Here is a 14,326-nt window from a genome sequence, read left to right on the forward strand (position 1 = left end):
GTGCGCTACTTTTCCTTTCCTTTGCTTGTTATGCTGGTTTTGGGTTTGCAGTTTGATAACACACGCACACGGACTGGAGAGTTGTTTCGCAGTCCGGAAAAACCCATAATTAAAGTTTTACACTCATCCCTCTTTCAAAATGCTGCCTTAAAAACACAGAGCTGCTCATCGTGTTTGACAACCCTCCAGAGGTAAAGCCACGCTTCTTCCGAGTATTTTAATCTACTTTAGAGCTGCCCATCTAAAAACAGAGTTGCTCTCACTGCTGCCAGAGCTATGGACCACGAAAGTGTTTCTGTCCAAAAATGCACTTAAACATGTGGTTGAGTTGCAGTGGCTTTGGGCCAGAGGGATTCCAACATTACGGAAGTCCTGACTTCATCCCTGTCCTGCGTTAGCAAAGTCCACAAAATAGCCTGCACTTATTTCTTCCTGGTGCCATCGATACCGATGACCTTTTATCTGTTCATCTGCAGAGGAGGCGAGCACACGGCCACCTGCGGTCACCATGGAAACGACATGATTTGCTGACTATATTCTTTTCCTTGATGCATGTTAAAGACTATTGGCAAGCGGAGGGACACCTGAGCCAAGGTGAGCTGATTAGCGAGTCTTGAACTAGTTGAGATAACTCTTAAATTTTAATCAGAGTGCTTTCTTATTTGCTGCCAAAAATAATTTAGACAATGAATAAATGCATGTGCCATGCATGCATGGCTGTAATTCAGCCGCGGTCACAAACTTTGCCAATACTACATGCAGCAGAAAAAATTATGTATTACCTTTAGTATGTGGTAATAAGTCTGGTTTTGTCATGCTAAAATTTGGTTTAAGCTAGGCTAAAAGGTTAGAAAAGGTATCGAAAGGAAATTAATGCTTACTGATGAAAGGTATCAAAGCAAAGATGATCTCAGCAATGTAACACGAAATGTCACCAGAGTCATCGTGGTGAACCTGATTTCCCTCCTGCTTCTTGAACTGCTTTATCTGGAACCGGGCAGAAGCCTCTGCTGTAAATCGCAACGGAAGAGGCGAGGGCGGGGGGCTCTGCCCTCTCCCGGGACCCAGGCCCCAGCCGCAGGGCTGGCGTGGCTGCGCAGCAATAGTGAGCATCAGGTGGCTGCAGGGGCACGGGGTCCAGGACTGTGTCTGGCACATGGAAGGGGATATTTCACAAGCTCTGTGCGCTCTCTCAGGGGTTATCTGGCTGTATAACATAGGTATCTCTCACATTTAGTGTTCCAGTACTTTCCTGTGTTAAGATAGTACATAACTGTGGTGCGGGGTCATCTGGAGACCAGAGCTTGGAAGCTCAACAAATAAAAAGTTAGAGCTCAGGTTTTTGGCAACAACACATAGAAACCAACAAACCAACACCAAAAACCCACGGTCTGGGTTTTGGTCCATCTCTGATGCACCGACCCATGAGAATCCCCTGCTCTGCAGTGCTACGACTGTAAATAGTCAAGATACAGAATAGTAAATAAAAGTGAAGGCAAACTAACTCACTATCATTACCCCATGCACATCTACTCAAAAGGGAGAATCAGAAAACAAATGTGCAATGTCTCAACCTAACAAAAACAAACATTTTGGGAGGGGTGTAGCATTTTTCCAGTGAACAGTAGAACAGCAAAAATGCAGTTTGCAGGTGAAGAAAGTAAGTGACCTGATCAGCTGCCTTTGGACGAAGGGGGGACAAGGAGGAACTGGGCAACAGTGTATAAAATAGGAAAAGATATAGAAGAGTATTTTGACTTTATTTTGAAGAGACATTTAAAATGACTTAATATTTGTAATTATCTACCAGCCTGTATAGGTATGCATGTATCATCCACACGCATGCATCTGAACAAGCTGAACAACAGAACAATGCTTCTCCGCAAGGTGAGGTGAGGAAGCACAGGGGGGTGCGAGGTGCCCAGGGCAGAGCTGCGGGCAGCTCCGGGTGCCTTGGCCCGAAAGCTCCTGGGACAGCCCCGGGCAGGGCCAGGGGGTCCAGTGGGGTATTGCCCACTGGGGTCTCACCGTTCCAGTTTCCCAGGCATGCGGGGCAGGCCCTGGCAAGCATGCACCTACATCCCACGTCCAAGAATGATGGCACGGAGGAGGATGAGGAGGAGAGGTGGGGAAGAGATGCAACGTGCCCAGCCTAGAGATTAAATTTGGGGCAACCTTCAGCTCTGACCTCCTAATTCTACGTCCTGTCTTTCCTTGTACCTCGTTACTCATCGGGCTGTTGAGTCTGGACTCCAGCCTGCTAGATTAAGGACTGCAAGTTTATTTAAAAGGAAGCAAAACAAAAACACATCAGTTTTCCTCATTACTGGCAGCCATCATGATGGCTTGTTCTGCAGGACCACACAGGGAGCAGAGGCGGTGGCACGCTGACAATTAACTCGCCCGTCAGCGCGGGCTGGGAGCACCGCAGGGCTGGGATGCTGCAGAGCATTTTTCAGCGCTAACAAGGAGCTGGGCTATCTCTTCTGAGGCGCAGTTTTATCATGCGTCACTCTGCCCCAAACCCCAGGACGCCCAGCCCCGTTCTCAGGTGGCAGCCTGCCTGGGGGCACGCAGCCCCCCGCTTCTGCAGGGGCTCTCGGGGAGAGGAGATGTGAGTGCCCACGGGTGCGTGCTGCTACCTGCTGGGCCACACACCCGCACCGTGCTGGGGGCCGCTCACCCCTCGCGTGGTGCCTGGGGGTCCAGCCAGGGGACAAGAGAGCCCCCCAGCCGCCTCCACGCAGTGTGGCCACGCTGGCCCGAGACATTGGGCCAAGGAACTGGCCCCCCGGGCTGTGGCCAGGGGTCGTGGCGTTGGATGGGTGGCCCTGCGCCCAAAGGGACAGGGATGGGATTTTACTTCCCTCCTGCTTCATGTGAAGGGACAAACAGGCTCTTTTGGGGCTGTCTGGCTGCATTTCGCGTTCTTTTTTCCAGACTGGAGTTGAGGGGTGTTGCTCAGAAGACTAATTCTCTCCTTCTGGTCAAAAATTGGGAAATTCTTAGATGTAAAATCCAGCTCAGCTGTGACCCGTAAAGGACCTCACGCTGCTGATACTTTGTCAGGTAATCAAGTTACACGATTTAACTGTACAAAAGTAACGGATGCAGTTTGTTCATTTTAACTCACTGAAAAGGTTTATGCCTACGAAGGGGCTTAGAAGTTCTACAGCCATCTTTGAAATTAGAATGTGTGAAAAATGACATTTTTGCATGGAAGTATTTGAACTCATTCAAAACCTCTGCAGGCTCCATGTACGCAGGCAAACGCAGCGATGGGGCTGTATGATGGATTATTTGTGGGTACACGGACATGAAACCGTAAGCGCAGAAAGGCAAACATTCAGGCTTCACTTTGAAATCCTGAACATAAGTAAAATCTTTGTTTCTTAAATCATGCTTGTCTGGGACAGTGCAGCCCAGCTGGGCACAGGAGGCAGAAAGGCAGGCCTGCCTCACCAACAGGTCTGCATGAGTTAATCACCCTCCTGGTGATTATATTCACATGTGCCCAATTAACAAAGCTGCAACCCCCCCCCCCCCAGAAGTCCTCACACGGTGCCTGGCAGGGCCTTTAGAAACACCTCTCTGCTCAGCTCCTGGGGAGGGTGGAAGCAAGGTAAGGGAAATTACTCCACAGAGGGGTTATGTTGTTCCACTGTGACTTTATTTAAAGTTTGGAGTAATTTGCTGTATCTTAGTCTATGACTGGGTGGGTGATAGATCGCTGATGAGAAGAAATCTTTATCATTTAACTGTCTCCACTTGTAACTTTAACTGTGGGTCACTCCTAACCTGCCTGCAGGGAGTGAGGCCCTCAAGGTGTACAGACACTGAGCAAAGATTGGCACACACACACGCATCCCTGTGTACAACACAAAGGGTGTCTCGGCACATGGCTGAACTTGTCTGCAAGGCCCAGGCCAATCAAGACACCTACCGCTGGTTGATATTAAACACAAAAGGTGATCCTGTGTGTGCACCTGAAGCAAAGCGTAACTTTTCTCTAGGGAAGTTTTGTGTCTCAAACCCGCTCGCTGACCGGCTGTGCTGCCGCTAAGCTGTCCCGGCTCCCGCTGCCTTCAGGCATTTGTTCCAACAGCACTTCTGCTGCCAGAGGGGTTTGGCAAGAGTTGTAATGCGAATGATTATTTCCATTGAGGAAACCATTGGTGATAACAGTGAGGAGAAGGTATGCAATGGTGTAAGCCACAGCTTGCTGAAGGCATTGGAGCATTAGGGTAGGCAGGGGTATGCTCTAGGCACTGCTAGTGAGGAAGCTGCTCCACAAATGAAATGATGGCATGTTAGTGGGGAAGTGAGTATGCTAAACAGAGTTTAACCCCTGAGCTGCCCCCTGTGAATAAAATGTTTCCAGAAGCCTGAACAGACTTGGCCTGAGCTAGGTGTTCATTCAGCTAATGGAAGCATTATACCCCCTCTGTCTGACCGACCTGATGTATTCACCAAGCATCGCAGCAAAAGGAGACGTGGTTTGGCCACTTTTGTTGCTAAGCTGCCTAATACCAAAGTGGACGTTATAAACTCAGGCAGTATTTAAGTTGCTGTGATCTTAAATTTTACTTTCTTACACAGCTGCCCAAGCCTGCTTACATGCTGATCAGTATCTGCTGCAGCATGGGAATAATGTGGCCCCAGCTCCTTGGGCAGCGAAGTAAATCCTTACTGACATCAATGAACTGAAAAATTCTGAGGCCTGGCAGTGACAAAGGGAATAGTGAATGAGAGCAGTATTTCTTTATATTGATCTACCTTTCCTGCTCATCTACTAATAACATTGGCTGTTTACCCTCTGTAATAAGCTGCGATAGGTGCTTACGCTGGTACTAGCTTTCCAGTTCTCCCAGTAAGTGCCAGTATGCAGGAACCAAGAAGCCCCCAAATAAAGGAGCTGGCTAGAACCATGTAAAACTAAGTGTATTAATATTTTTAAAGCTTCCAATTCAATCTCTTGTCTGACAGACTTACATCTTGATTTTATGTCCAAGAATTTCCCCATGCAATATTTAAAGAGCCTTCAACCCAATCTGCCAGACACAGGGGAACCCTCCTATGGCCCTATTCTGGGTTCCCACAGCTATACGGGGAATCCAGGGAAACACCAATGACTTCGTCTCAGCTCTGTATTCCTTACCCTTTGAACGGAATTGGAGTTTAATCTCCTCTTTATTTCCATTTTTACTGGTATTTCTCAAGTTTGTATTGTGTATCATTAAATTTAGTAGTGTGTGCCCATTTTGTCCCAAAAGTAAATACTATTTGTCAATATACCAATTGAGATTTGGTACATTTTAAAGATAGGGGACCGCTGCTGAGGAGCATCTAAATACGGGATGATTCCATAGCCTGAAGAAAGCGTGAGGATGAAAAGTGGGTACAGCAAAGGTTTATAAGATCAACAGTGTCATAGAAAAAATTATTGGGAGCAAGAATTTAAGAACTCTGTGCATGTTCACACAGCACATAGTGAAACTGTGTATGTAATTCAATGCCCCAGGATGGTGTGGACACCAAAAGTGTATGTGGCCTTAAAAAGTGACTATGCACAGAAATGGATGGGAAGGTGTGGGCGGGGGAAACAACTATGAAGGGTTATAAAAGGCAATCAAGATACCATCTCTGGCTCAGCTCATCAGAGCTGCTGGATGGAGGAAGCTGGGAAGCTGTGTGATGGAAGCAGCAGCTTTTCTGGTCTCTTTCCTAAGTGTCTTCTGCTGGTGGAGAAGGAACAAAACCTTCCCTAGACAGGACATTTGCTCTGATCCTTGTACAGGTGTTCTCCTGCACAGTATAGGCTTGGGTTCAGATTAAAAAAAAAAGCAGTGAGAAAATTAGAAAAGCACAGATACGTACATACGTTATTAACAGATTTTGTGCCTGCTCTTCTGACAAGGGAGGATGTGTGTTTGTCCTGAGCGAGAAGCTGATGTTAAGCATACCTTGAAAGCATATGTCCTGGATAACTGTATTACACTGCTTAGCATGAGATCCCTTTGCAGGGATCCTTAATGTTCGTAATGAGCCAGTTGGTCTTTACTGCAGGAGAAACCAGCCCAACAAATTAGAGATGCTTTCTTTGGGAGATTCTAAGCTTTAATATTTTTGTTTGATAGCAAATAGTCAAGAAATAGTTCTACATCAAGACTAAATCTCTATTAAAACCTTAAGCTCTAAAGCACATGAAAATTATTTTCTAGCAAAATATGATTTTATCTAAAGTTAAGATGTGTTGTGTGATGGACTTATCTGTGTCGGGTAACTTTGAGCCCTGGTTGTGCTGAGCACAGTATAGACATACAGCGAGATGGAGAGGCAGGCACTTGTCTGGACACCAAATTGCACTGCCTTAGTTAAAAACTCTCCCACCCCAATAAATGAATTTTATTTAAATATAATAATTTTTAAGGGTTATTTTAAACTGGTTACAGATATGCAAGCTCTATGCGTAGAAGTCCGTTAAATGCAATAGATAGTGAAATACAGGGGCCAGACAGTCAAAACAAGAGGTCCCTACATAAAACATACCACTCACCCCCATGCTTGTATTTTACCTTTTTGCAGTTTGCTGGTGTAGGAGGAGGATCCTATGAGAAGGTTAGGCTGTTGCTTCCTTCCTTTTCATGCACAGGGTAAGACCTTGGACAATGAATGTTAATAAGAAAAAAGTACTTCATCTATAGTACAGAAAGGCTGAAGAGACATTAAAACCTGAGGCAGAAAGGGAGATTGCAAAGAACATAGGTACATGCCAAGAACAGAGCTAGCAAAGTAAGACGGACTAAATCAAATGCATCAAAGATAATTCACAAGGATAGGGCTACCAAGAAAAATATATACATTAGTGAAAGCTGAGATTTAGGTGAATCTGAAGAAACTGCCTTAAATATATCACAGTAGTTCATTGGGTTTTTTCCCCATAGTAGTTTGCCATGTTTATTTTGGCACTTGTGGGGAAAATGTCAATGAGAGAACTACTGTTACTGTGCCCTGCTGTATGACGTTGAGTTATTCCAGTACCACGGCAGCTATTTTCCAACAGATTAACATTCAGATACTGGGAGAGAGTTCATCCAGTTCACATAAATCTGCATAGAAATTTTATTAACTTATAACTTTTTTTATTTGGTGGGCCACCTACAAAATGAAAACAGATTGCTTACATTCCTGTAAGATAGAAGAAACAAAATTTTTAAAAAGTCTATAAAAATACATGCCTTTCTGAGAAGATGAAAGCACTAATCTCTTAAACAGTGGCACTTGAGTTCACAGCTCTTCTTAAAAAAAAAAAAAAAAAGACAACTTAACTGTCTCTATACTGGATACTTTTTTCCCCCCTTTTTGTTTGCATTGAAGAGAAACATGCAATCAAAAAAAAAAAAAAAAAGGATGGGAGCAAAAATTAAGGCACTGGGTTGGCACTTGGGAGATCTGGTTTCAGTTCCTGGCTCTGTCAAACGCTTCCTATGTGACCTTGTAAATGTCACTTTTGAGCATGTAAAACCATCTGGCCTGATCTAGTGAAACATGTATTTAATTTTAAGATGCAAGTAGCTCCACTTACATCTCACACGCTTAAATTTAAAGACATGTTTACATGCTTGGCTGGTTGGGAGCCACAATGCTCAGCTACTTCCAGGGTGAAGTGCATTACCCCCACCGACTCCAGTACCCCAATTGCAGAGTGAGGATAAGGAATATTTCGTCTCTTTGACTCCAAGGTCTCCAAAGCCAAGGCAGTGGCTCTCCTGGCATGTACAGCAGCAGCACAGCGGGGTCTCCATTCTCAATGCAGGGGTAATGCAAATAATTCGCACGGATAAAAGCCGCAAATTCAGACCCCTTAGTTGTAAATAAAAATCTGCGTTTAGGCACTGAAATACTGGCCTGATTTTTTCAGAGTTGCTGAGCAACCACCACTCTCATCAAGTCAAGAACCCACGAATGCTTTGTGCTTCAGAAAATTAGGTCGCTTGTTTGGAGGCTAAAAATAGATTTTGAACCCCAATTTCAAGACTCAAAACTTTGCCTTTATGTCTTTAATTGTACTCTGATATTGTGCTGTTGCTTGCCATTATAACTAACCACAGCTACAAATGTTACATAAAACTGTATTCAGAAGTAAAAATACCATAATTTAACCATTTCACTGTTTTCTAAATGTAATTAGAAAGAGTAGAATTCCACTGAGACATTTTAAATAATGTATATAATATACATATGTGTATACACATGTTTTTAATGTACATGGTATATACAATGTTATTTTATGGCACAGCAGATGTTTCTTAATTCCCTGACACCACGCACTGGAGTAAGATTATGCCAGGCTATTTTATTATGAATAACGTGCTTGCTCCGTCATTAAGTGGGTTATTAAAGACATAAACAAACTTTTATGCCCTGCTTTTCAACAGCTGTTGGTGGTCTACAAAGTGATAATCCTGCTTTCAGCAAATATTCTTAGACTTAAAACCAAAATAAATAGATTTCATAGGCAACCAAGTTGACTCATGAGTGGGAAGATCATAACTTTGTGACATCTCCAGCGCCACGGAAGCAGAAATGGCATTACTTCTAAGAAAAGCCCTTAGATCGCAGGCTGGAAATGAGATGGCTGCTCCATACATCGTTTCTTCCTACCACTGCACAGTAACTCCTATACTAAGCAAACAAACCCGACTGGCATTTATTTCAGCAGCAACAGCAGGGGAGGAAAAATTTAAAAGCAAATGCTTCTTTTAAGGAAACAAACAAACAAACATATAGCAAAAAAAAAAAAAAAAAAAGTCCGACACATGTGACAATAGCTATTTTTTCCTTCCTAATTAATTATGTGGCAAAGACACAGTTGCAAATCCTGTAACCTTAGCTTTGAAGAAAATCAGCTGAGTAGGTTGGATAACTTCAAACAAAAGGGTAGATGGGACAATAAAGGTTAGGTGGCCATGTTCCGTCACGGGCACTATAGCTATTAATTTAAACGGATGTGACCCCTACATGACAAAGCTCCAAAGGTGTACGGGGAAGAGGTTTTATTCTTATAAATAGGACTGATGCCAGGTCAACCAGCCCCCCTCACTTTGGACTTCCTAAAGAAAACAGCTTCAGACAGCTGAGCAAAAGAGTTATGGAGAGTGCTGAGATAGGAAATATCTACAGTTCCTGATATATTATGATTGGCCCCGGGAGCGAGGAAGCCGAGAGCCAAAGGTAGTCCGAAAGGGTGCTAAACTGTACAGCGCTAATGTACACAACAACATCCTCATACAAGCAGATGTTTAAAAAAAAAAAAAAGGGGGAAGGGGGATGGAAATTGTATTTAGACTGTGTTGCACTCACCCTAGGGAGGAAAACTAAAAAGGGGAGAATGTGGAACCAATTTTCAAGCTTGAGCAACTGAAAGTCTATTAAATGATTCTGTCATCAACACGAGATGAGAAAAAAAGTAATAATTTATACAACAAATTGGGTAATTGTAGCTGCACGGACAAATGATATTTCTTCCCTGATAACTGAATAAACATTGTTACAAGAGGAAGGTTATAAGGAAATAGCCACTTTAGTGAACTACAAGCACCAGGTCTCCTGCTTCTGTTCATGTCCAAAGAAAGGCATTACAGACTGAAGGGCATATATGCTCTTGATCACAAACAAATATTTTGAATTGCTTTTTTTAGTAAATGCATTTGACTTGCTAAAGATGGCCTCAGCTTCATATAACTAGAAGCAATCTCAGCCTGATTATTGCATCACGCCAAACTCAAATCCATTTAATTTTGTTTTTAAGAGCTAGCAATGTAAAATGGAGGAATTACAGGAGCAATATGGAAAACATATAATTTGTTTATTGCCTCTATTGTTTTCTTAAATATAAGCTGCATAAAAAGTAATGAAACAAACAGTATAAACTTGTAGTAGAAATATCCAGAAAATAAATAGTGGGAATACAGTGGAAGCAATAGCAAGACAGGGTAACGTGGGGTGTAAGACGATACTTTCTGCGTCATCAGGTTACTTAATACTGGAATAACGCGGTGATCAGACAGGGCCAGTGGGAGGACTGGGAGAGCAAACCTGAAACGCGCTGAAAACCCAGTGGACAGAGCACACGTGGGAGCACGTCTGCAGAACGGTTAAATTCCTAAGTTTCAGGACCTTCTAGTTTTTATTTTCTTTTCTGCCACAGACTTCCTGTGGGATGCTGGGCAAGTCACTTAATGGCTTTTACGCCTTTGTATTGTTCTGATCAAGATTATACTGGATGTTGCCTGTGGAGACCAGGCCTTTGGTGCCAGAAACCCTTCTTGAAGGGTCACTGTTAAAGTATAAATTCTTAAAAAACATACTTAGCCTAGGGATTTGCAACATGCGATACTGACCTCAAAACTCGTTACCCTTCAAATTGGGAGGATGCTGTACAGATTTCCTTGGCAGGGCTCTTCTAAAGCGCAAGCGCAACCAAAAACTCACCTTCCTTGGGGAAAGAAGAAAAATTCGGTTCCCTGCCCAGGGGATGAATCTCCCATGCAATGATGTGAGGGAGGAGGGTGTAAAACAAGCCTGAGTTAAAGGTTTAGTTGCGCAAGGCGTTAAATCACTCCGACATCAACAGGACCATGCGTACGCTCACAGATAGCATGTGCTGAAAGGCCGTGCTGGCGAAGGGCTCGGCTCCCAGTGATTGAGCTTGGCTTTGAGAGGCTGAAACGAGAGGAGATAGAAAGGGAAAAGGATTCTTGCTAGGATCAATTTTCTGCCTGTTCTTTTATGTATGCTTCCATCTATTTCAATACACTCATGTGTGTAAACAGAGCCAGTCCCCGCCCCCTCCCATGTCTGAAATGAAAAATAATAAAAATATATTTACATAGCTTCAACATTAGGCTATTAAAAAGCTATAGTCAGTATAACAGAGGGGAAAAAAATTACAAAGAATGATTTGCATAGCAAACACATTTCACAGTTGTTTTGGACAAATGCCCTCGGTAAATATGTTTAAAGTCATGTACAACAAGAATATTTTATCACAAGTAACCATGTTTTAATAAACACTTAGTCTTTTTGTATTTCATTCTTTCTCATCATAATAATAGAAATATAACACCATATATCACTGTAAAACACATTTCCACATAAACGCCGATAAGCACAAAATATTTTTCATCATTTACATTTTAACTGTAATAATATATGGCAGGATTAAAGCTGCATCCATCATGTGTCTAACTAACCTTGCTGTAATGAATTTTTAAATGTAATGGTTTCTGTCACAAAGTAAAATCATACATAATATCTTTTGACACAGTACGCTGGTATATGCAAGGTTTTAAAGTGTAAATGCAACTTCATTTTTAATTAGATTTATAAACTCAAATCGCTGTTTTCTTTTCTATAAACCAGGGGGGAAGGAAAAAGTGTGGGTCTGTGTCAAGGCTGCAAGTTTTTTCAAGTACCTTGCTCTCAGGAAGCGTGCACATCCAGCGTGTAGAAAAGCGAGTCGCGCTAGAAACAAAGGATTATCAAAATCATAGGGAACTAAAGCTTTTTAGACTGCCTGAAGGGCCTCCTCCGGTACCCCGGGCGTTCGCTTTGAGGCGGGGCTGAGGATCAGGCTCTCGCCAGGCGAAGGGGTGAGCAGGGGAGAGCGGGTCAAGGACGGGCACACGTCCTGCCCCGGCCCTGCTTGAAATAACAAATAATCCAGCCCGCGAGAGGAGAAGCATTAAAAATAATTTCTGTTCTGCGAACCCTTTTTTTTGATACAATATTTCCTTCCATGATTATCACTGCGGACATGTTCCTGCCATATGGATGGGAGCCGGGCGAGGAGGTGGCTCAATACCTGAGTGGTTAATTAAGAGCTGTTGCTGGGCCACAAGAAGCAGGTTTGAAATCCCTCTTCACTCACTGACAATGAGTAGCTTTTTTAGCAGCAGAAGTCACTAGGGACAGCCAGAAGCGCAGGGTAATTATTTGAGATAACATAGAGCTGAAGAGCGCGCGTGTGTGTGCGGGTGCGTGCGGGTGTGCGAGGCTGCAGGGGGGTGTGCCTGTGAAAGGAGGGCAACACTACAGAAAAGTCTATAATAAAAAGGTCAACATCTCCTATTTTTCTGTACAGTGTCGGCGGTCTGTAATGCCTTTTTAGAATGAATGACAATGGATTCTATCTTTTTTTTTTTTCCTTAAATGAATCTCTTATTTTGTATTCCAACTTTGCAATGGTGAGCACAGGTCTTGGAGGCCAATCTGAACGAGCTGTTCTCACTTTATCAGCGCGGATGCTGAAATGACTTTGATTGTATTGTTGCAAAATAGCAGTAATTTCAAATTTAACTCATGGAAACCCTGTGCTCTCAAGAACAAAGAAAAAAAGCAGTGAACTGAAAGCTATGAATGAAATTAGGAAAGTCCATAATTTCTTAGAAATTTAGGGGTAAATTTTCAGCAGGGTAAATCTGCATATTGCCACAAGAACAAGAAAGAGTGTTTCGGCTATAAATGAGAAACTCATTCAAACCAGCCAAGGATCTGGTCTTTTGCTACAACGCTGCTTGTGGGAAGGGGCTGTAGGTTATTAGTTATGCCATTTAAAACATAAACCAAGGTCAAACAGACAATAATTTCGGGGACGCTCTTGCTGCATCCCCACTCTCTATTTTTCTCGACAATGTAAAGCAGCATGCTAACTTCTAAAGGCTATATTTTTCTGAAGGGCTTCATATTCAAAATATTTATGAAGCCAAGTTGCCATTCAAGGCCACCACCATCCAAAATAGAGACTGTAGCACCTGGTGAAAACTGAAGGCAAACTGTGTAGTAATCCGCTGCAGTACTATATTTCTGTTGTCAGAGCTGCAGAGGAGAATATGAGCATCCCCTTCCTCAGTCATCAAAGCTCAGTCCATCTGCATTGTGGGCTCCAAACACTATTTCCCCTTTTGTTTGCTTGCTTGGTTTTTTTTTTTTTTTTTAAGCAAGCCATTCTAGTTTATTACTGAGCAGACGAATTATGAAACCTCTGTCATATTTTTTGGCATTTCCAGAAAATCCCACATGTGATCCCCAACTTAGAAGGCTTAAATCTTCATCCAAATATGAGCTCTGTGAAGCTCACATGAGCGTTTAGCTTTGTGCTGTGGGGTAAAAATAAATTCAAGAAAGCAAAAAGACCCACAACCACCTCCTCTGCGCACACACCTTTTCACGTCTTCTCAAACGCCGAGAGAGATTTTGCCTGAGCAAGCAGAGGTTTTGAACGCAGGCGACAGGCTCTTCAAGCACACCAAAGGTTTTGCAGTTATTAGGTGTGGGCCAAACCCCCCAAAACCTCCTGTCTGGTGTGGGGACCACGCTGTACCTGGTCTCCCTCTCTTTTTTTAAAGGCAGATCTTGCAAGCCTTTGATGTTTCTTGAGTGCAAACAACACTGCTCCAGCAGCAGCACTTTTGCCGGTATAACTGTCTCAGCTTTGTTTAGAAACTGCCCAATATGTTAATTATCTTCTTTACCTCTGTGGCATTATACTGTCAAACTGTACAACAGTCTTTAGAAAATAAAAGCTAACACCCTAAGCTGCTGTACCCGGCTCCCATAATATCTATTCACTGACAATGCCTGAGCTGTCAGATCAGAAGAAGCTTCATTCGAATAAAGGTGGGCAGATGTGTGATAATGAGACAGAAGCATACAGATGCTAATATAACTGTTCAGCAGAGCAGGCTCGTCTTCGTTAGGCAGACCCAGGTAGCAGCTGCAGACTGTCAGACGCTGGAATGCTGCTTTCTCTTGATTCTCATTTAAGATCAGCTTCGTTCGCTGTCTGTCAGTGAACTTTTCCCTCACAGGAGCCTGGACCCCTAGGTGATCAGTCACATTTCGACATAACTAGATGTCAAAAGAAGTTTAAGTTGTATGACGAACTGTGATGCATTCCCTGTGCTGGCTGGCAGTCTCAGCCCTCCAAGGCGTCTTGTTAATGATCCACCTGGAAACTCTAGAGTATTTCCTGTATTTTGTTTTCTTATTAAAATACTGGCTAAGCCTTTGTCAATATCCATGTCAGCAACTGTAAGCTCAAGACAATATTATCACAAGCATAATTTGATTTAAAAATGGAACCGTGGACCTGCGCTGACCAAGCAGCAGGAGACACGCACGGAGCGAGCGGGATGCTAGCTTTGTGTCGCTGTAATTTATCCTCATCAATTAAAACAAAATATTTCGGATCTTCTTGGGGGCAGAGGCAGGGCATTATGAGGCAGGTGAAATAAATTTTACTAAAGTTGCCTTATGAAGTACG

Source organism: Balearica regulorum, chromosome 13 (assembly GCF_011004875.1).
Source record: "Balearica regulorum gibbericeps isolate bBalReg1 chromosome 13, bBalReg1.pri, whole genome shotgun sequence".
Taxonomy (NCBI): Eukaryota; Metazoa; Chordata; class Aves; order Gruiformes; family Gruidae; genus Balearica; species Balearica regulorum.